Source organism: Heterocephalus glaber, unplaced genomic scaffold (assembly GCF_053883595.1).
Source record: "Heterocephalus glaber isolate CG9 unplaced genomic scaffold, H.glaber_assembly_v1.0 deba00001504, whole genome shotgun sequence".
NCBI classification, from domain to species: Eukaryota; Metazoa; Chordata; class Mammalia; order Rodentia; family Bathyergidae; genus Heterocephalus; species Heterocephalus glaber.
This window is the reverse complement of record NW_028258324.1, coordinates 42,093,955-42,120,995: the sequence shown is the minus strand read 5'-3', so window position 1 is coordinate 42,120,995 and position 27,041 is coordinate 42,093,955. Positions and strand designations below refer to the sequence as shown.

Sequence of the window (27,041 nt, the reverse complement as noted above, 5' to 3'; positions counted from 1 at the left end):
TTGGAGATCCATAGCAAAAGAAACTCAAAAAATTTCAGAAATACATGGAAATTGAACAACACACTTCTGAATAACCAATGGATCACAGAGGAAATTAAAGAAGAAATCAGACAGTTCCTTCAATTAAATGACAATGACAATACAACATATAGGAATCTATGGGACACAATGCAAGCAGTCTTACAAGGGAAATTCATAGCAGTGAATACGCATATTAGGAAAAAAGAACAAGCCCAATTAAACAACCTGATGCTGAACCTCAAGCTTCCAGAAAAAGAAGAGCAGGACAACCCCAAAGCTCATACAAGGGAGGAAATTATAAAGATCACAGGAGAAATCAATGCAATGGAGACTAAGAGAACGATACAAAAAATCAATGAAGCCAAGAGTTGGTTCTTTGAAAGAATCAACAAAATTGACAAACCTTTAGCCAACCTTGTCAGAAAAAGGAAAGAAAAGGCCCAAATCCATGCAATTAGGAATGAAAAGGATGAAATTACAACAGACCCAGCAGAAATCCAGAGGATCATCAATACCTACTTCCAGAACCTATATGCCAATAAGATGGAAAACACAGAAGAAATGGACAGATTCCTAGATACATATGAATTACCAGAGTTGAATGAAGAAGACCTAAAAATTCGGAACAACCCAATATCAATGAATGAAATTGAAAATGTAATTCAAAACTTATCAACTAAGAAAAGCCCAGGCCCTGATGGCTTCACTGCTGAATTCTACAAGACATTTAGAGAGGAACTGCTGCCACTACTGTTTAAACTCTTCAATGAAATTGAAAGGGAAGCAATACTCCCAAATCCATTCCTGGAAGCAAGCATCACCTGGATCCCCAAAGCAGAGAAAGACCCAACTGAAAAAGAGAAATATAGGCCAATCTCACTAATGAACATAGATGCAAAAATCCTTAATAAGATACTGGCAAACAGAATGCAGAAGACCATCAAGAAGGTCGATCAAGTGGGATTCATCCCAGGGATGCAGGGATGGTTGAATATACGAAAATTAATCAATGTAATACACTATATCAATAGAGCCAAGGACAAAAACCATATGATTATCTCCATAGATGCAGCAAGAGCATTTGCCAAATTCCAACATGCATTTATTATAAAAACCCTACAAAAAATTGGAATAGATGGTCTCTACCTCAAATTGATAGAAGCCATCTATGAAAAACCAACAGCCAATATCATACTAAATGGTCAAAAATTGAAATCCTTCACACTAAAATCAGGAACAAGACAAGGATGTCCACTATCACCACTCTTGTTCAAAATAGTTCTGGAAACATTAGCCATGACAATTAGACAAGAGAAGGAAATAAAAGGAATAAAGATAGATAATGAAGAAGTCAAATTGTTATTATTTGCAGATGACATGATACTCTATATAGAAGACCACAGGAACTCCACCAAAAGTCTTCTAGACATAATAACCAAATTCAGTCAAGTAGCTGGTTACAAGGTCAACACACAAAAATCAATAGCTTTCCTCTACATGAATGACAGACTCACTAAGAGAGAAATAGGGCAAATAATTCCTTTCACAATAGCATCCAGAAATCTGAAATACCTAGGAATCATCCTAATGAAAGAAATCAGAGACTTCTTCTCTGAAAACTATGGCACTCTGAAAAGAGAGATTGAAGATGATATCAGAAAATGGACAGACATCCCCTGCTCCTGGGTAGGAAGGATTAATATAGTGAAAATGGCCATACTTCCCAAACTGCTATATAGATTTAATGCAATTCCAATTGAGATCCCAGCAGCATACTTCATAGACCTCGAGAAAACAATCCAAAAATTCATTTGGAGCAAGAAGAGACACAGAATAACAAAAGCAATTCTAGGTAACAGAGACATGGCAGGGAGTATCACAATCCCCAACCTGCAACTATACTACAAAGCTACTGTGATAAAAAGAACATGGTACTGGCAAAGAAACAGACTTGAGGACTAGTGGAACAGATTAGAAGATGCAGAAACAAAGCCAGACACACTCAGCCATCTCATCTTCGACAAAAGAGCCAAACACCCTCACTGGAGGAAAGATAGTCTCTTTAATAAATGGTGCTGGAAAAATGGGGCTTCAACTTGCCAAAGATTAAAACTAGACCTATATCTCTCACCATGTACTAAACTAAAATCAAAATGGATTAAAGATCTAAATATTAAAATAGAAACTCTGAACCAGTTGGAACAGAGGTTAGGTAGAACCCTTGAAGACATCAGTGTAGGAAAAGATTTTATGAACAAAACCTCAGTTGCCCATGAACTAGCACAAACAATCAACAAGTGGGATCTCTTCTTATTAAAAAGCTTCTGCACAGCAAGAGAAATCATCAGCAGTGTGAAGAGATAACCCACAATGTGGGAAAAAATCTTCACCTGCTCTTCCTCAGACAAAGGTCTACTATCTCAAATCTATAAATCTATAAATCTATAAAGAACTTAAAAAGATCAGACCTCCCAAATTTAAAGACCCAATCCAAAAATGGGCATCTGAAATGAACAGACATTTCTCAGACAAAGAAGTAGAAATAGCAAATAAATACATGAAAAAATGTTCAACATCACTGGTCATTTGAGAGGTGCAAGTGAAAACAATGCTGAGATTCCACTTCACTCCAGAAAGAATGGCTGCTATCATGAAATCAACCAATAACAAATGCTGACGGGGCTGTGGGGAAAGAGGAACCCTGCTCCACTGCTGGTGGGAGTGTAGACTGGTGCAGCCACTGTGAAAATCAGTATGGAGACACCTCAAAGAACTAGGACTGGAAGTCCCATTTGACCCAGCTATTCCACTGCTGGGGATCTTCCCCAATGAATTAAAAGAATCATACCACAGTGATATATGTGAAGCCATGTTCATAGCAGCACAGTTTGTGATAGCTAAAACTTGGAAACAGCCCAAATGCCCATCAACTGGAGACTGGATAAAAAAATGTGGATTTTTATAAAATGGAGTACTACTCAGCCATAAAAAATGAGAAATTAGAGACATTTATAGCTAAGGGGATGCACATTGAGGCAATACTCTTAAGTGAAATAAATAGGACACACATGTGTAAATACCAAATAGTTTCTCTGGTGTGAGAAACTGAAAATGTAAATAAGGGCTAAATGTATAATAGGTAATGTGAAATAGGAAGAAAAGGGGCAAAGGGGAAGGAAGTGGGAGGGCTAGGGGAAAGGATAGAAGGGAATGGGATTAATATGAGAAAATGGAAAAATAGGAACAAAATCTTTGTAAAGAGGGAGGACTGGAGGGGTTGAAGGGAGGCCTGGGCAAGGGTGAAAAATAAGAACCAAGAGAGACTACGTAAAGGTGCAAATTTCCAATGATGAATCTCATTATATTGTATACCTAAAATGTACCGATGATTAGAATGAATAATCGATAATGTAAAATAGGAAGCAAAGGTCCAAAGGGGTAGGGGTAGTGGGAGGGGCAGGGGAAAGGAAAGAAGGGAAAGGAAAAAATGATGAGAAATGAAAAAAATGGAAATAAAGTCTTTGTAAATAGGGAAGGGTGGAGGACGTGAAGAGAGGGCTAGGAATGGGGAAAAAAGAAGAACCAAGATGCATTATGTAAAGGTCCAATTCCCAATGAGAAATGTAATTGTGTTGTATACCTACAATGTACCAATAAAAGAATCTAATCCAAAAAATAAAAATAAGAAAAAAAACATTTCAGCTGTTAATCCCAATATGGCCAATATGTCGATCCCATGGGATTACGAAAGGTCTAGCAGAGCACTAGGTCCCGAGGATTATGTTTCCCGGTACCAAAAAAAAAAAGAAAGGTCTAGCAGATTAGTAGAGTGCAGGTGGGCGTGTCTAGTGGGTCATGGAGGTGTAACCTTGGACACTATATAGGGTCCCTGGCCCATTCTTCTCTGGAACAGTCCCAGTCCGTGCTTCTCAGTTGCCAAGAGCTAAGCAGCTTTGCTTCACTTGGCCATGCTGCTTCTGCCTCGGAGGCAGCTAGGGTTGGACTGACTGACTCCCTTTCACACATGAGCGAAGTTAAACCTCTCCTTTAAGTTGTGGCGTCAAGTGCTGTGTCTAGCGCTGAGAGAGTTGGCTAACACTCATACCATAACCAATGTGATTTAAAGAACTCATAAGAAGAGATAGAAAACCCACCAAGAAATTTTCAAACAAAAGAAATTTAGAAGAAAAACATCATACTGTTTTAAATCAAAGTCCTATTATTTCATTTATATCCACTGCCAGGATCTGATGCAATAAACAAGTAGTTCCCAAATTACATCAGATTCACCAGGAAAGCTTGTTAAAAGTGATGGCTGGACTTCTAAAGAGGTTCAGATTTAGGATGTTCAGAGGTGGGGGACTGAGGATTTGCATTGCAAATCACTTCCTAGGTGATACTCATGTTGCAAGCCTAGGGAGCCCACTTTGAGAAGCACTCTATAAGCAATTTAACTTTGATGTCCAGGTAAAGTAGGGTACTTGAAAGCTCTATAAAATCATTTAAACCACTAGTAACTTTGCAAAACAAAACATTCAAAAGACAAATTCAGAAAGAACAAAAATACATAGAATTTTTAACAAAATTAATGAAAAGCCCTGAAACCTATTGTTTAGTCCATTCAGTATTTCTCAGAAAGCCATTATTATAATTCATTTTTAAACTTAAAATATTCATAGAATAAAGAATGTGGCATAGTATACAGAATTTTTTTTCAATGCAACTTCCTTAAGGACAGTGGGCTCTGGCATTCAGGAGAAATGGTGTTCACTGATTATAGGGCTAGAGGAAAAATCATTAACATGAGAAAATAGAAATCATTCATCAGGGGAATGCCACTGTCACTCACTGAAGTAGTGTAGCAGTATGCCTTTATATACAAAATTAGATCATACTGCTTGAAATATCTTCATATAATCATGTAAATTACAAAATTCCTGGTTTAGTTCATGCTTATTCAAGACCAGCATTGGAAGGAAAGAAAAGGAAAAAGAAGAGGAAAAGGGAGGATGGGAAAGGAAAGGAAGAAAAGGAGGTGAAGCTGTGTAATATCATTTTCAGCAATGGGCTAGCCAACTTTAGTGGTTCCTACTGAGGGAATCCCTGGTATCTGGACAAAACATTATTTTCACCTGACTACCCCTGCTCTGCACCGTATCCCTTCATTTTAAACTTGTCAGTGTACAGGGTAATTCATGGCCTCTACTATAAAAATCTGACTTTTTTCTAGTATTTTCTCTGCACATTTCAGGGATATTTAAACAAACCAAAATTCATGAATTATAAAAAAAAGTCACATTTTTTGCTTCAGGTTAACTTTATTTATTTATTTATTTATTTTATTTTTTGGTACCGGAGATCAAACTCAGATCCTTGTGCTTGCGCAGCAGGTGGCAAAACCACTGAGCTAAATCCCCGGCCCACTTCAGGCTAACTTTAATTCACAGAATTTCATAAGCAGGCTTTGGCACAACTAAGGCAACTGAATCATTGAGGCTTTTCAGAAAATGGAGGGAGTTCTTTGGGTTAGAGCTTCATCATGGGGGTCAAAAAACACTTTCCTTATGCAATCTGTATGTAGCTTCATTTCCTATTTTTCTTTTTCCTTTCTTGTTTCAAGCCAGAGACTGAAGAAATAAAGTGAGGCAGATTGACAGCTCATTTTCTAAGTAAAGGTGAAGTATTCGTTGGAGTTCTTTTAATTTAATATACATAGTCTTCTTTTAAATACGCAGATTATATATTGAAAGGCTCACAGCTAAACCATTCTCTGTTCATATTTTGTCAATGATAAGTTCTTGAAGAGCAGAGAAGTACAGTGAAAGACTAAATGACAGTGGAGAAAAAAAGAGCAATCATGTTAAAACACTAATTCTAGAGATACTTCCATATAACTTAATTCAAAAGAGGAGACTTAATTCAAAAGACGAAGATGAGACCAAGGCACATGACTGCTGCAGTGTTAGAGCAAAACCTTTTGGTTCTCAGAATCTGCTTTACCACTAAGTGAAACAAAACTCAGAAAAATCCCAGTGGCAACCCCGAAATGTCATGTGCAAAATCATCTTCCACAGACATATCTGATTTGGATAAACATTATAAACAACTTTTCATTTAGAACAATAATTTTAATTTCTTTTTAAGTCAAGGAAGGCAGAAAGAAGGTAAAACAAGTGATAAGGCAGAAAAAAGTGGCTTTTTTAGTAATCATCCTGAATAGGACCATGGACAGCTTATCCAAGACTTAGCCATTTGGTACCATTCAAAATATTACCTGATACTTTCTGGGAAGTGAAGTCACTTTGTTTTCACTCTATACAAATCTGTATAGCTCTTACATTCTAGCAGAAAGACACTGGTTGTTGTCAAGCTTTTGAGATACTAATCCAAATTCCGTCCTATAAACATCTTCTTTCTTCTTGCAGTGGGTATAATACTGAGAAGTATTATAGGGGAAAGAACATCAAACATCTGTTTTACATGGAATCTCAGAGTTATGAACAAGTTCAGAACACTTGAAGAACTAACTTATTTCCACAAGTCTATTCCTTTCAAATGATATTCATGAGGCCTTAGCAATATAAAATTATTACGTAAAGGAATGTTCATCGAAATAATTTAAACTGAAAAACAATTTAAAACAATATTTATTTTGATCTGACATCTAAAAAAGAAAATTGTAATGGTCAAGTGAATAATCATGATGACTTGAAATATGACCTTAGAACTAATATGAAAACAGAAACAATGAATTTACTGGAAGATAAAATAAGTAAAATATTTGAAGTCATAAGTGTAGACAAGGAATTTCTGAACTCTGGTTGCACAATAAATAACAGCAAGAATCAACAAATAGGATTATATAAAACTAAAAAGTTTCTGCACAGCAAAAGAAACAAATAGTAGAGTGAAGAGACAAAATGGGAAAAATCTTTGCCAGCAGCTCCTTAGAGGACTAATATTTAGAATATATAAATAACTCAAAAAATTACACCACCCCAAATAAAAGACCCAATTAAGAAATGGGAAAGTAAAACTGAGTATAGACAATTCTCAGAAGTACAAATAATCAATAAACATATGAAATAATCAATAAACATATGAAACAGTGTTCAATATCACTGGCCACTAGAGAAATGCAGATTAAAACAATGCTCAGATTTCATCTTATACCAGAGAGAATGGCAGTCACCAAGAAATAACAGAATAATAAGTGCTTTCATGGCTGCCATGAAAAATGAATCCTCTTACATTCTTGTTGGGAATGTAAATCAGTACAATCACTATGAAAATCAGTGTGGAGATTTCTCAAAGAACTAAAATTAGAAATTCCATTTGACTCAGCTTTTCTCCTTCTAGGTATCATTCCAGAAAAGCTAAAGACATACATTTTAGCAATGTATGCATTATCAACGTTTGTAGCAACACAATTCATAATAGCTAAATCCTGAAAGCAGCTTGTATGCTCATCAACAGATGAATGGATAAAGAAACTGTGGGATCTATAAATTATGATCATGGAATACTATTGACTATAATGAAGGATAAATCTAAGACATTTGTAAAAAAATAGATACACCTAGAAAATATAATGTTAACTGAAATAACTCAGATACCCAAGCTTAAACACTACATAGTATCTCTCAATTCAGTAAGGCAAACTATATATAAAGAGCAAAATAAAGAACTGCTGGAAGGAAACAGGCACACAGTAGATCTTCTGCCAATGAGGAGGGGTCCTGGATAACAGGGACAATGATCAGGGGGGAAAGGAGAAGTAAAAATATTTAAGACATGTCATTATATGTACCAAATACAATAGATGTAAACATTTTGTGTCATAAACATAACCTAAAAATAATAATACTAATAACAATAAGAATGAAAGTGGGGCAGAGGAGGTTCAGAGAAGGAAGGAGTTGAGTGGGAAGGGGAAGGGGATTACAAAAGAATTGAGCTGTGCATGTACACCCACCTACTTCCTAAGATAACCCTTAACTTCATGTACTCCAAACATGCACTAATAAAATAAGTCAAAAAAGGAACACAGAACAAGTAACAAGGAAAATAGATTATAGTGATATAATCTGAAATGTAAACTGAAAGTTTAAATATGGATCAAAATGTATAATAGATACTGTGAAATAGGAAGAAAAGGTCCATAGGTGAAGGGGAAGTGGGAGGGGTGGGGGAAAAAAAAGAAGGGAAAGGGATAAATCCTAGAAAAGAAAAAAAATGGAAACAAAGTCTTTATAAATAGGGAGGGGTCGAGGGATTGAAGGGGGCGCAGGGGAATGGGACAAAAATAAGAACCAAGATACATCATGTAAAGGTACAAATTCCCAATGATGAATGGCATCATATTGTACACCTAAAATGTAGCAATAAAATTAATGAATAATAAAAAAAAATAGTATCACACACACAAAAAGATTTGAATGTTTTTACTCTGATGGAAATAATAAATGGGAAAAGGGGCCTACTGAAAGGAAGGGTTCTAGCATGGATGACCAGGAAAGATCAGTGCCCCTAAGAAAAGACACTGAAAAGAATGGAGTATGTCACATATATATTTCGAAAAGTGGATGTTAAGGGCATGAATTTGGATCACAGGCTAGGTCTTATACAGGTTAAATTTGAGTAGATATGAAGAGATCTAGCAAAGATGTTCATTAATAATTCATTCATATAGAGCTGGGAAAAGTTGAGACTAAGTTAAGTCATCAAAACATAGAAGTTACTTGAGATCTCATAAATAGCACCACAAAAGGTATAGATAATTGTACATATCATTTTATGTCAAGTATATAAAATCTTAGAGTGACCAAAATTAGGAAACTGAAAAAGAAGTGAAATGATATTTATTACTCAGTAGTAATATCAGTGGATCATCTACTATGCCAAGATAACATGATAACAGTCTCCATAATTAATTTATGATAACATATATGATAACATTATTATTTCATTTTGCTCATGTTAAAAATGATTACTATTTTGAAAATAATTCCAGCTATATGATTTATCTTCTGTCCACACATAAGATAATTATTCCTAGGTACAAGGTTAGGTGTTAGGTGTTTGACAGTATAAATTTCATAAGACATGGCCCTGCCTTTGTGGAATTTATTCTACACAGTGGTCAAACATTCTGCTACTCTGTATCTTTATGAAGTACAATATTCTTTCAAAATAATTATGCCAGAAATTCCTTTTCATCAATAACTTAATACTGAATAATCCTTTTACCATTGTTGTACATAATATTTCACATTTACCTTCTCATTTTATCTTTACAACACCTTGTTGAAACAAGCATGTTTCCACATCTGGCAGCTTCTGACTTGTCGAGCCACATTTGTCATCTCCTGAAGAGATCTGCCAGTGAGTGAGGCAGGAAGTTGTGACAAGAAAATCTGAAGCAACCCTTGCTCTCCTTCTTCTAGAGAGCATTAAAAAATCTGTGTCCCCCTTAGAAAAGTTTCTCCTATAGATAGAGGTCACTTTTTTTCCTAAAACCTGGTCATCAGAAGCCTACATAATTTTAACCAGATTCTGATTTTAATTTTGTTAATTCAAAATTATATAATAGAGTCTGGATATTTAGCTTGGCGTTAGAACACTTGCTTGTCATGTGAGACCCTAGGTTCAAGTCCATATCTATTTAAAATATATAGATATATATTTATTTACATATATTTAAATTTATTTTTTACTTATAAAAGTAACAAACTTTTTATATGACATTTCAAGACTACAAAATGCAATACAGAAAGGCAACAATCTTGACTTTAGAGACAACTATCATTAATCTTCTGGTGCTCTTTACACACATTCATACACACACACATATATTACCATGTAATTTTGTAGTGAAATATAGTCTGCTTTTATCACTTACAATCATTTTTCTCTCTGACATTACTCCTTCCTATAAATGGAACATAATTCTATAGTAGGATTATTTTTCAAATATTTGGCTGGGAAAGGTGAAACATAATGCTTATCCACATGAATCTCATTTACATAGCACTCTATGAAAATAAAAAGATACTTAAGTAAAAAAAATAGCTGGAGATGCACTAAAGCGAAAATTTATAGCACTTATGTAATCCCATTATCTTTGAATCTAACCAGCTCATGTTTTTATTAATAACTTGGATAAATGTGTCTGTAGCAATACTGATCTACTGTGTAGATAGCAAGAAACTGGTAGAAATAACAAACATGTTGGATGATGAATTCATAACTCAAAAGATCAATCAGGTTGAAATTGTGAACTAACCAGAAGTACATTCTTAAAAAACTGACTGTAAATTTCCTTATTTGAGTTAAAAATCATAATATATGATATGGAATATCATTGAAAATCAAGTTCATATAAAATAAAAAGGTATAATATGTCTAACAAAAACTCCAATGCAATTTTGAGGTATTTCAATCAAAATACTATGACTAAAATGTGGAAGATGAAGGCTCACTTTCCTCCAAACTGGACAGGTCGGTCATTGAGTTTGTTTAGTTCTCTGCTCTATCACTTAAGAAGGATATTTCAAATGGTTGCTATTTGGTAGAAAGTACTCATTGTGTAAGTCTCAAAATATAACATATAAAGGAAAGTTAAAAATATTAAAGACATTTAGCCAGAAGACAAAGATACTGAATTGCAAAAATTAATTTGATTGCTTCTGGAGGAATTTAAAAGAAATTTAACTTGTCTTAATAAACTTGTTTTGTGTCTTATGAAAAGAAAGTTAGGACTCATTAACAGTAGTTGTAGAAAGATTAATTTTAGACCAATACAAAAAATTGCCTCATTTTAACAGTATATATCAATAAGAAAAATATAAAACCTTTGAAAATATCCAAAAATATAATGGATTGCCTCAATCTCTCATAAATTTAGAAATTTTCATTCTCTGGAGCTGTTCAAGCAAAAATTAGATAATATAATCATCTACATTCCTCTCTGCACAATCTCATATTCACATTACCAGTACTTATGATATTAAATATTGGTTTTAGCCATAAATGCACTGTCATAACACCTCCTTTGTTGTCTGTATTTTAGTGGGCCTCAGCTGGGGGCAATTCTGTCCCTGCCTCAGGGACCCCTTGCAGAATTCTGAAGACATTTTGGTTGGTACAACTCGGTGGGGTGCTAATGACATCTAGTGGGTAGAGCCCCAACAGATGTTGCTAAACCCCCGGCAATGTACAACTTTGTACAGAGCACAACAATGTACAATAATTTTTGTTTCTACGTACAACAAAGAGTATTTTGTCTGAGTGTCAAAAACCCAAGGTTGAGAAATATTGCTCTGCTTGTATGTTCATTAGGTAACAAGCTCAGCACGACCATTCCAAAGTCATTATCTCCACTCTTCTATACTATTTTAAGATATTAGGGTTTTTTGGGAGGTACGGGGGATTGCACTCAGGTCCTTGAGCTTGCAAGGCAAGCGGCAGAACCACTGAGCTAAATCCCCGGCCCCCTGTTCTTTTATACTGTTTCTGCCTCGTTTCCAATCTCCCTCTTGAAAAAGCTTAGTTACTATTCCTTATTGTAATTAATGTCATCATTAGCTACCCAATTACATGAACTGCAATTCTCAGAGTTATCCTTAACTTCTCTCTTTCCCTCATTCCTCAATTCAAAGTTCTATGGATCTACCTTTAAAATGCCTTTCTAAATACTTCCCCTCCTTTCCACCACTGACACTCTCAGATCAGTCCCACATTTTTCAAGCAATATTTTTTTCCTAATTCACCCTTTTCATTGTTGCAAAGATTATCTTTCTAAAACACAAATGGAATCATCCCATTATCCCATAGAGAAATCGCAGAAAAACTTCCACTGTCAAATGAATAAAAGTTCAAATTTAAATTGCCCCAGAAGATACTAACTAGTTTGACCCCAAGTTTCCTCAGCAAAGCCATTCCATACCTCTACTTCCTCTTCTTGGTGCTAGATTACAATACCTTTAATTTTCTTTGAAGTACTGAATTTTCATTGCTGTAAGATGTTTAACTCATAATGAGATAGCAGTTTTCATATTAAATATATTCCATTATATCACTGTCTTCATATTAATATATTTTCTTGTTTTTTTATTGGTGTTAATATTTAATAGGCATTCCTGGAGATAATATATCGAGAAAAAAACTTTAAAAGTCTTTTTCTTACCATAGTGAATAAAATTTTTATATAGTGTTTGTTAACTGAGAGATAAACACTAGCAGCTATTTAGTAGTTTGCTTGGTGATATTTTTAAATACTTACTTTTACAAGTAAATATCTGCAAAGATCAGGAATCCAAATGCCAGTTCATGTTATAATCTCCCAGTGGTGGAGGGGAGGATCACTTTGCATATGTTACATTTTCTTTTTATGAAGTGTGAAGACATTTAACATAACAGTTGTTTGAGGGTAGCACTGAAAGGAAACCAAATATTTGTCTATCTAATGCATGTATCTGGGTGAAATAAATGGACAGACATATGTTTGAAATGTAAATATGAATTTAAAGACCTCACGACATGTATGTGAACATGTACTGCACTGAAACATATTAAGGATGCACAAATCATTACATTGCTCTTAATAAGCAGAAAAGAGGCATATGCACAGGACAGTGCGCCCAAACTACTTACATACGCCTTTGGAGTCTGCACGATTTACACATTCTGTCTCCTCCTCTGTATCTAAGCTGAACTCTTCCTAAGGAGGCTGTGCTGTCAGCAGCCAGGAACAAAGTTAGGTGTTCCAGGGAAGCAAGTCTGGGGTGACAGCCAAGTCTCCACACTACTCAGAGTTCTCTCAATAATGAGTTGACTGTGATGGCAAAAGTCTTCTTGCAGGTGCAGATTCATATACTGTGGAATACAAATAAACTCTTTCAGATGCTTCCCCAATCCTATCACCACCTCCTCATTTTTATACAGTGTTGTAATCCTACCGGAGTTCTTCACTCAGAGATCTCTACGCCAACCTAGTGCATGCACGGGATGGAGAAAGAAAACGGAAAAGGCATTGATAGAAATAAAAATAAAATAACAAAATAAAAATTGAGGGAAGGTAAGAATAACTGTCCTCCTGTTATATAAAACACCCTTTATTTTTACCATTAGCAGTATGATTTGATGAATTCAATCCAGATTAATCTCTGAAAATTAGCCTTCATGAATACACTGCTGTCATTTTGGATAGGAAAAAAAAAAAAGAAACCCTTCAAATGAAGCCCAGATGTCAATTAAGAATCTGTGTCATCATTGCACTTAAAAAAAAATCCTGAACTTTTACTGGCTGAAATTTGTAAATTTCCATCAATCTGCTATGTTGACATTTATCTTTGTAATAAATTAGATTTGATGTAATTTAATTTCTTATCAGATACTAAGAAACCATTGAACTCTAACAATTTTGAAACATTTCATTCCCTCCCTGCCATTCAGGAAATTTCCCCCACAACAGTTTTTTTATGATGAAATCCAAATTAGCAATTGATCTGTTTAGTGTTTTAGGCAATTTCTCAAGCTGCATGGTATGCTTATCAGCAACAAATGAAAGTTAGAAATATAGCAGAGTAATTTGCACAGCATCATATTCTGATATCTAGACTATAATACAAATCTACACTTTTTTCTTTCCAATGCCATGAAGATCATTAAAACAGGTATATATACTAATCCTAGGAATGAAGTTTTTAATGTATTATAAATTCAATATATATATATTTTCCTTTATGTTGCCCAATCTTAGATTATAAACATAAGGGTCAGTCTTCACTGTTTTTTATCTCTGAGAAATATTTGAACACAAAATAAGGAAACTATTAGAAAATATATCTACAAAACCTCAAAAGATGTGTTTTTAAATGTAATGGCAAGTGTGAAAAGTGTCTCTGAAATTAGCATATAAAATTATAAATACATTTCAAAATAATTTATAATGAATAGTAGTTTTTTGTTTTAAATGTATAACTTTATTATCAAACACACAGATATACAAAAATTAAAATTATTCAAAGAAAAACAATGCAAGAAAAAAACTATAATATTCAAATATAGTAGAACTCAAACAAAGCAAAACTGAGAAGTACTTAAACATTTTTCCATATAATTCAAAAAAACATCTCAAGCATTAACAACACATCAGAAGATGTGATTTGTTTTAGAAAGATTTTCAAAACTAATATTGAAAAAATAGTGGCCTCTGCTGGAGATCTTCCCCAAAGAATTAAAAGAATCATACCACAGTGATATATGTGCACCCATGTTCATAGCAGCACAGTTTGTAATAGCTAAAACTTGGAAACAGCCCAAATGCCCATCAACTGGAGACTGGATAAAGAAAATGTGGTTTTGTTATAAAATGGAGTACTACTCAGCCATAAAAAATGAGAAATTAGAGACATTTATAGCTAAGGGGATGCACATTGAAGCAATACTCTTAAGTGAAATAAATAGGACACACATGTGTAAATACCGAACAGTTTCTCTGGTGTGAGAAACTGAAAGTGTAAATAAGGACTAAATGTATAAAAGGTAATGTGAAAAAGGAAGAAAAGGGGTAAAGGGGAAGGAAGTGGGAGGGCTAGGGGAAAGGATAGAAGGGAATGGGATTAATATGAGAAAATGGAAAAATAGGAACAAAATCTTTGTAAATAGGGAGGACTGGAGGGGTTGAAGGGAGGGCTGGGCAAGGTTGAAAAATAAGAACCAAGAGAGACTATGTAAGGTGCAAATTTCCAATGATGAATCTCATTATATTGTATACCTAAAATGTACCGATGATTAGAATGAATAATCGATAATGTAAAATAGGAAGAAAAGGTCCAAAGGAGTAGGGGTAGTGGGAGGGGCAGGGGAAAGGAAAGAAGGGAAAGGAAAAAAAGGTTAAAAATGGAAAAAATGGAAATAAAGTCTTTGTAAATAGGGAAGGGTGGAGGGCGTGAAGGGAGGGCTAGGAATGGGGAAAAATTAAGAACCAAGATGCATTATGTAAAGGTCCAATTCCCAATGAGAAATGTAATTGTGTTGTATACCTACAATGTACCAATAAAAGAATTTAATACAAAAAAAGAAAAAAGAAAAAATAGTGGTCTGGAAAAAAATTCTAATTAGCTAGTAGACTCCGCATAGGTCAAATTTTTTTTAATTTAAATTTTAATACAATCATATGACACATGATGGAAATATAATCTGAGAAATATGTTATTAGGCAATTTCATTCACGTGTATAGCAAAATACCACACAATGTGCCAACTTCTAAGTGCAAACTGAAAAGGTATACGTCAATCATCTGTGATGGCCCCTTGATATTATCCAAATATGCAGTTAAACACGACTTACATGAGGCTACCACTGGCATAGCAGTACACTGTTTTACAGTAAACTCTTTTATATAAGCAGGATTATACTCTAAAGGATGAAAAGCACAGCAAGTTATGATAAGTAAATAAAACAGTAACAGTTGTTTTTCACACTATCCAGTACTGTGTACTGTACATAGTTGTATGGGCTTCTTCTGGAAACACACCCTTCTCTCCTTTGATCTCAGTGACTCTTTCTTCCCAATCCACTGATGAGCTCCAGCCTAGTCTCTATCTACATCTCTTCTTATAGTTTTAAACACAATCTATATATGGATCCTTTCCAGATTCCAGCCTGTAACTCTGATCTCTCCCCTTCCTCTCCTGCCACCCCTACCCCTTTGAGACTTTTCTTTATATTTTAAATTAACAATTACTCATTTTAATCATTTTAATCCTTAATTACAGTACTCAGTTTTAATGAGTGGAGATTATAAAAGTTCATAAAAGTGTATAGTGAATCTAATTTGATCTAATCTAATGTGAATTCACTATAACCAGTTTACAATGAATCAGATTTCCTGCATGTAAGATCCATAGAGTAAGATCACTTTGACATTGGTTAGAAAATTCTGTACAGAAAATGTCAATCAACCCAGGCACAGTGGTACACATTAGTAATTCCAGCACTATAGGAGGCTGAAGCAGGAGGATCCAAGCCCAGCCTGGGAAATTTAGAGATTTAGCAAGAACTTGTCTCAAAATACAAAGGTCTGGGAATGTTGCTTAGTCAGAAAGTCCTGAGTTCCATCCCCATAATGGGGGGGGGGGGGACAAAAGAGAAAAACAAAGAAACTCTAGAAAACATGTCATTTGAAAAATCAAAAAATGTATCAGAATAGAAGGTGAGTCACAAAATGAGAAGGAGGAAAGAAACAATGAAATCTTGGTAAACAGGAAATAAATAATGCAAAACCATAGTGAAATGAATGAAAGTGATATAGATTAAAAGAACAGAGATGTTAAGTTAAATTTCTGAACTAAAAGAAGAAGTCACTACCTTGAGAAAATGTCATTTATTCAGGAATCCAGTGAAGGGGTTATCTGCTCAGAAATGTGTTTGTAAAATTTCAGTGTATGCATTCCAGTGTACACATCAGGATTGTATCAGGATTTAATACACAGCAAGTAGGAGGTAACTTTTTTGTTATTGTTATGTACAAGTTAGGGATCCCTTAAAGGCAAAAGTTACTCTTTTCTATTATTTATAAACCTACTCAAAGTTGGGTACAAATCTGAGTTTGAACAATATGTGCCTAAATAAAAATGATAAATTCCTATGAATTTTTCATATGAAGTCATGTACATATAAAATCATGTTGCAAAAGTGCTTCTTTAGGATACAACTGCCGCTATTTTGTTGTTGTTTCTGAGTGAAGTTGATCAAAGTTGGAAGGTGGAAAGGCTGTTGGAGAAATTCAAGAAGATAGCTTAAAAATTACCAATTTAGATACATGGCAAAACCATGGGAAATGGCTTGAAAAGCTAGCAGTAAACTGACAAGAAGAGCTGAAAAGCCCCTCTTGGAGCTTTTACTTAGAATGACAAGTACTCAGCACCCTGATTCACCTAAGGAAATAGTAAAGAGAGCATGAGCTATACACATAACTTTTCTGCAATATTTATTGTGGAAGTTTCCAAAAACGACCTCATAATATCTAAATGGCATGTATTAAAAGCACAATGGCTAGCTTTTCTCAGTCTCTGCTGAGATCAAGCACAAAGAGGCAGGCTTACATAGCAGCAGGGAGAATTTATAAAGGGGCTTAACTAAGAATTTCACAATATAGGTAACAGCACATGGGGATGGATTAGCAAGGGAAATCGTGGCATAGCTTCTTTAAAAGTGCTTTGAAAGTATCCTGAAAAATCTCATCCTGAAAAACCACTATTCGAGCACTTTTTAAGCTAAGATTTTAAGATTATATATTAAGGACCAATTCAGAAATACTACTATAGAGAATTTAAAGGTTTTATTTAACTACGACATGCTTCTGTTAATAAGCCAAGAATATCACTTTCCATTTAGTCAAAATGTCTAGCGTCCATTGCTTTCATTACTCAGTAAGAGATCCACAAAATTATTTTGCATAATTTGAAATGCTTTTTAAGCTGTAGGTACACCAAGGAATTTAGTACCTTCAATTCTAAAGATATTCATAATTCTAAAGATGTTCATATCAAGAATCCTACAAATTCCTAATAAATAACACCTTTTTAGAGAACATCAGTCTTAGATATTAGAAATGTTTTCTTCAATGCATGTGATTCTCTAGTCACATCAAATATCCACAATGTGCCAAAACAAAATAAATGCCCTTAAATCTTTCACATTGTTCAAGCAGTAGCAGAGAATGTTTCCACAGAAAACTTTTTTAAAGTTATAAAATATTTCTTAAAAATAAAAAGTGATGGATTGAAAAGTAATTGACTGAAAACCATTTTTGCATACCATCTTTGACCCTTGTCCTCAAGAAGCACCTCACCTAGTATGTAAGATTAATTTCATCAGCTGCTATCCAGTAAGAAAGCCTAGAAGATTCTTATAGAAAAGCAGAGAAGGGAGGAACTAATCTTCAAATATCTGATTTTTACAAGCCAAGGTGATCTTAGGGGATAGGTCAGTGATAGAGTGTTTGCCTAACATGCAAGTGAGGTCCTGGGTTCAATCCCCAGCCCTGGGGAAAATTAAAATTAAAATTTCAAGTCAGATTTCTTAGTTTAGGTAATAATATGTAAATATGAAAACAACTGTCAAACACCAATGCATAATCAACCTCCTTTAAAACACATTTTACCTTAGTAAAACCTTAGTGTCTGCCATTTCTGCTCAGTCATTTTAGTATCACATTGCTTTTTTTTTTTTTTTTTGGTATTGGGATTGAACTCAGGACCTTGTGTTTTCAAGGCAGGCATGGTGCCACTGAGCTAAATCCCTGGCCCACTATCATATTGCTTTTGATTTCAAAAGCCTTTCCTATATTTCAAAGTTTAAATGAATTGGGAAGATGAATCCTCCAAGTCTTGAAAGTTTTTATACCCTGACGTCCAGTCATGCTCTTCCACAGGTAGTTCTGTCTACTTCCCACCCGTATCTGTCTGATGATTGTCACGTTTCCATGTCTCTTCTTAAACCTTTCAACTTCCTTTCAGCCTCATTTTTCTAGTTGCCTATGTCTGTGGCTGTCATCAAAATCACCAAGGGAACTTGTTAAAAACAAAGATAGAGATCTGCCTCAGATTCTGAAGCTAAATCTTCTAGATTCGCATCTAAGGATTTTAACTGTTAACAAGCCCCTCAAATCCCAGGAGAACCTTGAACTTAGTTTGGGAAAGTGCTAAAACTAAGATAAATTTGTGATCCTTTTGGGTGTCAATCTCCATCTATTATTAAAATTCATCATCATAAAAATCCTTTGCAGTGAACATCATTGTTTCTATTTCACACTTGAAGAACCTGAAACTGAAAGAAACTCCATATCATTTAGAGCTATGAGCCCTGCTGGTATGCTGTCCAGACCATGCTGTGGGGTGAAACAGATAAAGTGTCTAGAAGTGAGACTTATATTTGAATTCTAGCAGCATCACTATAGCGGCCTGATTTTGTCATTCATCCTCTTTGAGACCCAGTTAATCACAGCAAAATGCGGATTACAGTGATGATCTTTGGAGGTCACACCACATCATGGTCACTCTTGAAATATTAGTCCATTCTTATCTGCAATTCTATGTTGACTCTGTTGTTTCCTTAAATATAGATACCATTTTAAAAATGGCCCATTTATTTCTGAGTAAAAATGAATTCCCAGCTTTAACAACCTTATTATTATATGTTAATTAGTCATCTAAAAAGATCATTTAGGAGGTACCTTTGTTACATAAAGCAACACACTATGCCTCATCAAATGTTTTTGTTAAAAGCAGAAACAATAAAGGAATTTCCAAAATTAGAATATTAAACAAAAGTGAAATGATAAAATAAAATTATGATATAGCTACATATTGCAACATTATTGAGTTGTAAAAATATAATTTTTTAAAATGTGATAAAATGATAAGTATGGAAATTCTATCCATAATACAATTTTCTATTAAAATATGTGTGTACTAATACATATATGTTTATAAACAGAAATGCGTGTAATTTTGTCAAAAGGAAAGAAAAATGTCACAGTATTAACACTAGTTATATCTTGATTGAATATTGATGATTTTCCCCTTCTCTGCAATTCATCTGTTTTTTTTTATGTTTTCTACAAAAGGCATTTTACAGTAAGAAAAAAATGAATATTGTATAAGGTAAATCAAATATATAAATAAAAGAAAAGAAAGCTGCAAAATACTAAAATGGCCCATGCTATCATTTGCTTCTTTTTTATCCTGAGATCCAAAACAAGAACATGTTCCTTATAAGGCTTTCTTTAATTTCTAAATGCCCAATATTGTAAAATGTTCCGTGAAATACAAAGTTCCTCTCAGATTTCATACTTTATAAGTTATTCTCTTACCATATTTGGCTTCCCTGGAAATTCTACAAATATTTGCAACAGAAGGCTCTGAAATCAGGGAACAAACTGTTCTTAACTGTGTGGCGGTAATTTCCCATTTATATGGGAAACTGTCTTCCCCAAATAAAACTACAATAGCCCCCATTCTTGTACTTTGCATATGTCCACTGAATACTGTTCTAGGTTTCCCTTCCAGTATTCTTTGCTCTATGACCTAGGACAAATTACTTATCCATGACTCTAATATGAGGCAGGATGATAATACCACCCACTTGATATTTTTTTATTAATTCAGTAATTCATAGAAATTCCATAAGCAAATCCTCATAGTATTATAAGAATAATACTTATCAGATATATGGCACTAAGAAACAAATGCCATTGTTACTGATGCAAAAACCTGTAAAGTTATAAAACCACCATACAACAGATAATATTCATAAATATTTACAAATTTACAGTTTGCAAGACACAAACAAGAGCAATGTTGGGTGAGATTCAGCTCCTGCCTTTAGTCTACTGAGAAGGGCTCACAGGGCTTCAAGTACTAAGTATGACAGAAGGCTGAGGTTATGAGGGTACAGCAGTGGCAAGAAAGATGTTAAATATGTTGTAGAAAGGTTGAGCAAAGCTACCTGGAGGAAGCAACACTTCGGCAGAGATCTAAGGAATGAGTAGGAGTTAGCCAGCAAGCTGATGAGGAACAACAATCAGTTGGCATTTGCTCCCTGGTGTTCTGTGCGGGAACTCAGGAGCTGCCAACATTAACTTCATGCCAGGTGACAAATGATCTGAGTGTCCACAGCTGCAGCTGCCGCTTTATCCACTCTCCCTCCTACTTCCATCGTTAATGAGCCCGAGACCGGGAAAAATACATCTTAGTAACCAAATACTCTTCCGTTAGCCTTTGGTCCAGAGATATTAGAGAAGCTTCTAAACTCCTGTTAAGAATACAGCCACAGATCTTTTGCTATTTTCCTCTGGCTCTTGCTACAATAGAAATTTGCTGCTACTAAAGCATTTTTGCATTTTTGTACATCTTGTGGTATGCTCATAAATATGCTCATTATAAAAAAAATATGTGGTTTTTCCCCAGGAACAGCTCTAAAGTATGTCAGTGCTTCAAAGTTATCTTTAGATTAATTCCTATTGCTGGGGATGCTTCTCATTTGCCCTAATTTTTAGCACTTCTGACTTTGGACTATCATACTTACTGTTACACAAAATTCTAGAGACAAGTATGCTAGAAGATATTTACTCTAGATGTAATTGGCTTTACTGAGTCAAGGCAAATTTTACGCTTTATAGATATATCTACTTTTCAAGTATTATTTTAAGGAAATGCTTCATTTCAAATGGTTAATTAAAAGGAAGAAAATTTATCACTGTGCTGTGGTATGTCAGGCATAACATTCCAGATAGTAAACACACTAGAAAGTCCTCCATTTTGTCCCTTAGAGGTCACTGCTAATGATAATATCTGCTTATTTTAATTTGAGTGTGCGGAAAAATAAGAATAAAATCTTTATTCAATTGTCAAAAAGAAAAAAATTGTTGTGGTTAGTATTGTGTTTAACATACTAGGAATTAATATAATAAAAATTAAAGAAAGTATGGAATTTGCTTCCTGATTTTAAGGAGTTTACAGTATAGTTGGAAAAGCTATAGAAAAACCAAGTTAAACTGATTCATTGGCCCTGACTATATAAAATAGTGACATCATGAAAAATAGAGAGAGAAGAAAGTCTTTTCTATATATAAAGAGGAGCACAGTATGGGATCTACTAATGTAAACACTTTCACTATTCATATATATTTTGTATGTGTGTATTTTTTAATGTCCAGCCACCCCAAAAGTAAAGGAAAACTCTCAGTTTGTTTCTCAGGATATGGTATGTTTATTCTCAAATAATAATTTAAAGACAATCATATTTCCAAAAGACTTTGGAAATAAGTTTTTAAAAACTAAGAGAAACTTGACCGAGCCAGTTTCATTTTTTATATATATATATAAAACAAAAAACTTTCTATTGTTTTCAGAAAGATAACAGTTTTAAAAAATCAACCACTAGGGGGGAAAGCCTGCCGTATACACTGCAGTATATTTCTCCAAAACTAAATACTGTATCCAGCAATAGTTGAAAACATACGCTTCCCTAATCCATTAGTCTCCAGGCCAAACCATGCCCCAGGCCTTAAAATAAGGTGAATGTCTTAGGCTGACATTATGTCTTACTACCTCCTCTCATAGGGCTAAAAATAAAAGCATTAACATTGGGTGGAGCAGAATGGAGAGCCAGACTGGTGTGGAAAACTGTCATACTGACATTGATGGGGGAAAAAAAACCAACCTGCCTCTCTGCAGATTAGCTGAAAGTGAAACTGAGATTTTGCATCCTCAGTTTCTTTGACACCTTTAAACCTTATCAACATTTATTTTTCAACTGAGAAGTTCCATCCTTGTATATTTTCATGAGTCACATGAAAGTAAATGAAGATATATAAATCAACATCACAGATGAAAGATCTCTCTTTTGCAACAGGGAAACTTTCAGGTGTTTCTTTTTTAAAGTTCTTGATTCAGTGACTTTGTTTATTTGGCTTTTTTATTTAAAAGATTCTGTGTATTCATTTATAATGTACTTGAGTGAACCAAGTTAGCAAATTCACTTAAATGTCTTCTTCTTTTCGTTTAATTTTATTTCAAAAGACAAAAATATTTTTCTTCACTAGTTTCTTCACATATAAGAAGAATACGTCCTGATACGTCCACAAAAGTTATAGGTATTAGTACTTGAGGACAGAGAAAGGATGACAACTATGCTTGTGGTCTGTGGCCCTAAACAAGATATTTTGTTCTCCCTAAACACCAAAGATGTCTCAAATGATCACTTTTCATCTCCAGAATTACAGAAATGTTCTAGAGAGTTTGACCTAAACTAAGTTGTAGATAACCAAACGTTGGAATTGTTCTTTTAAAGAAGTAAATATATGTAAAGTCGTAAACATATGTTATGGAGTGCCAAATCTTCCCCAAAGTTTAAAGCTGTTTCTCTCAATTTATTTCTTTAACACCTGTTATGGACCCATTACGTCTTTTGTAGTGATGTGAAGATGAAGTGGTGAATTCTGCCTAATCACACAGTTTGTAATAACCTTAATAACCCTTTAAAAATGTGAAGACTAGACTATTCATGTAAAAAGTTAAGAATAGACTAAGATTAAACATCAGTAGTGGTGTCCAGGGAACTTTCCTGGTGTTACCTGAGCCATAAATGGAATCTACTAGAACACTAAATACTTGGTAAATTCTGAGGATGTTTGCCATGTACGAGTATGAAGAAAGTTGAAAGTAAATGATACAAAATCCAGGGCTTATCCTCATTTTACCATTTATCCATTCAGGAGAGAAATATTTGTCAAGCAATTTCTAGGCCCTGAGAATATAATATTAGAAAAGAGATCTATGTCTTGGAACTTATATTCTGATATGGCATATAGGAAATAAATAAATACTAGAATTATCCTAAAACTTCATGCTGAAGTTTCTCACTGTTACCTTTCATCTTTAGTATTCCTAAGAGTACTGAATACCTACATTGTTGGTGGTACTGGGGATGAACTAATGAGGCAATGCAAATTTTGAACCTGGTACTCAAAGCCATCTCCAACAGTTCTCTACCTACTTGTGTAATATCATCTCTTACTGCTCACCTCTGAGACTAATGAGGGTGTCCAACACAATTTCTCTCAGACCTTATCACACTTAGCAAAATAGTTATTTCAGTCTATTCCTTGAGAAGTGGTCTTCTGATCCAAAGCCCTTACTCATTCCCCTAAGTCAGATACGTTCTTCCATTTTCATGTTATCCACCATGTGCGTGGCTCTTTGCTGGCTTTTGGTTTGTATTTTACTGTATACTTACATTCATGAACTTGCTCAATTTAGTCAATTGATTGGTAATTCTTTGAGGATAGAGACTCAAAAGTTTCTAAATTTTCATGTTTATTTAGAATACTGACTTACGTAATTAGCTCTCAATTCACATTTCTTATGTTGAGTTGTGTAATCTTTGGGTGAAATTACACAACACAAAATTCAGGTGTTACTTCATGTACAACATCTGTTACAAAGGAAAATGTATACTTTTAGAAATGATTTACTGTAAGTTTTAGAGTAATAATAATCATAACAATAAAACCTCAGACTCACCACCCATTTAGTTCTGAACCTTGAAATCTTACCACTTTTTGACTTGTTTCTAAAATAAGCTCCCCGTCAGAACTGTCAAGTTTTTGGAACTATTGAAGACTCCACATATAACTTCAAATGCAAAGAAATTATTTTTCTAGGTATCATATTCCCATAAAAATACCTCAGCCAAAATTTTATGATCAAAATATAAAAACAAACCTTTTCTCAGAATGGAAAAGCCTAGGAAACTAAGGTCATAGCTGAATGAAAGTCAGGATATTTAAGATATAATAATGAAATAAGTACATTTATTAAATTCATATTTAACTCTGTTAATAGATGATCTGCCTAAGTTATCTAGATGGAAATACTGTATGTAAAGGTACAAAATTTTATCCAAATGCAGCACATTCATATTTGTAACTATAGAATAATAATTCTACATCTAGGTCACACACGTTACTGTGTAAAAATACACAACACGTATTCACACAGCATATTAGAGGATACAAATTGTAGATACACAGGATATATATTTTTCATAATGAGTGTTTATACATCTGCACAATCTTATTTGAAACAAAGATGTGAAAGGTATGTTTAGGTTGACAACCACACTAAAAGTGTTTTTGATTATCTTTTAAAAGATGTGGTAAAATTATACAGCAATAAAATTTAGGTTTCTTCTTTCTTTTTCTCTAACAAAGACATGTTTAAGAAAAGTATTTTGATATCATTACCATGTGTTTTTTAGAACAAAACTTGGGTCACATTTCTATCAATGAAGCTTTCATTATATCACGCTGGGAAAAATGAAAGATTGTGACACCCCCCACCCCCCGATCCCATGAGCTTGGTGAAGATGAAATGGGTGCATACATACAGGCACAATCCCAGACACAGAACATTTGGTACACAAAGGATGATCACACGGGTTCCTACCCAGCACATTTTCCAGTGAGTAGTTTCTATTGCACATACCAGCTCGGCTGCCCACGATCCGTGCTGCTTTTAAACACTACAAAGCAATTTACACTCCAAGTGCCGCCCGCTTAAGTTCTTCGCTTTGCTCTCAGAAATGAAAATACTTATACTGTGCAGTGAGTGGTGCCTTGTTGCAGCTGTCTCCCCGAATCCTCCAGAAACCCACCTCAGAGCTGTGCCGGGTTAAGCCCTGGCGCTCCGAGCTCTTTCAGCCCAGCAGCTGGCAACCGGCGGGTCTCTGAGCTGAGAATGGGCACTAGGTCGCCATCTGGAGGCAACTAGAGGCAGCTGCAGCGATTTTAGAGCAACTGTGGGTGGAACAAAAATGTCAGCAAATTCTTTGTTAAATAAGCGTATCGGTTTTATTTACACATTCCTGTGCATGGAAAAAGAAAAAGAAAAACGAGAAAAAACACGTAAGAAGGCCCCCTTCTGGTGCCTATGAATTTTCTGTTCTTTTCGTATTTCACAATAAAGTAAAAGTGTAATCTCATTTACGTTCTAACTTGAGATTGCAAATTAATTTTTTACTTCTTGTTAATTCATCTCAAAGGAAAATAATTAACACCAACTGCTTTCAGAAGTTTCCAGGATTCTGGTATTTAACTCAAAGGCAGCTTTCCGTAAGAGAAATGTATGACTGAACAGACACAAGGCAAACGTGTTAAGCATACTCTGCTAGTTTAAAAAAAAAAATTACAAACCTGCTTAGTGCGCCCCTTATCAGTGCATTATACCGATGTGGGTATGATAACAAGGAAATATAGTTTCAGTTGTAGTGCATGCCATTGGGTGTACATGTAAGTTTTATACAACAACGAAATCTCCTTGAATTAATTTCCCTCTAAATAGCTACACCTTCTGTTAAAGAGGCTAATTTGTATGTGTAGATGGAGGATAAGTTTAGTTGAGTGAATACTATACTTCAAAGCTTACCTATATGATAACCCATTTGGAAATATGATATGATTACTGAATTTTTAATTCCCAACAGAGCAGAGTGAACATGAATTCTTTAAAAATTAATTTTATTGCTATATTTTAGGTATACAATGATACAACATGAATTTTAATTGCCCTTCACCACACCCCATTTCACAGTGTATCAAAATATTCAGTTTTGTTTTTAACTTAAAATTAATATTCCACGTTGAAACTATTTAATCAGAGCCTCAATTAAAACGATTGTGTATTTTTCAAGGAAATTTTGGACCAGAGTTTGATTCTCTACCCTGTGCTATCCCTTTGGAAAATAGAAATTCTTAATCACTTCAATTAGAAATCAGCATTTGAGAATTTATAGCAGGATAAACAAAGAAGAAACTTGCTTTATCAATATTTCATCTGATTTGTTTATTTTCATGTGTGTGAGAAATGAACATATTGTTCTTTCAAAAAAATACTATTAAATATGTTCTAAAGAAAACTGGCAATTTTTTTTTAGGTACAGACAGCATGTGCTATATATTTAAACCATATTTTTTGTGAGTGTTAAAGATGCTTAAAAAGTAAATGTTTTGGTGGTCTTAAAAGGAAAGTTAACTGTTCATGTCTCTAAACCTTTAGGTCCCAGCACTGTGGAAAATGGAGACATATTTGTTAATTATCTGACTCCAAATTTGTATGGCCTATTTCATGGCTTATCTGTTGCAGGATTGTTAATGTTGTACAGAACTTCTTAGAATATCAAGACACTCAAATATACAGTTTAGGATTGCAAGCAGAACAAATAGCATTTGGAAATATAATAAAGAAATAAACAGTGACCAAACAAAGAACTGTCCAACATTTACCAAAAAACATTTACATGACTATTTAAATAGAATCTGCAGGTGTATTAAGGAATCAATTTCATCACATAAATGTTTTGGCCTTGGCTTAGCTATTTTTTCTCATTACTGAGACAAAATACTCAACACCCAAAGTTAAAGGAGGAAAGGAAAGGTTTATTTAGCTGT

The 27,041-nt window shown here is 34.4% G+C and overlaps 1 long non-coding RNA gene across 4 annotated transcripts in view; it reads right to left on the bottom strand.

Annotated features, from left to right (window-relative positions):
- Window positions 1-25,337, bottom strand: part of LOC106009238 (uncharacterized) — a 601,717-nt gene extending 576,380 nt beyond the window's left edge. For 3 of the 4 annotated variants that reach the window (XR_015440937.1, XR_015440935.1, XR_015440936.1), the window contains exon 1: window positions 25,081-25,337. This is a non-coding gene — a long non-coding RNA (uncharacterized LOC106009238). Of the gene's footprint in view, window positions 1-12,675; window positions 13,903-25,080 lie in introns of those variants that run through there. The other variant, XR_015440938.1, reaches the window with a different exon arrangement.
- Window positions 25,338-27,041: the final 1,704 nt, after the last annotated feature.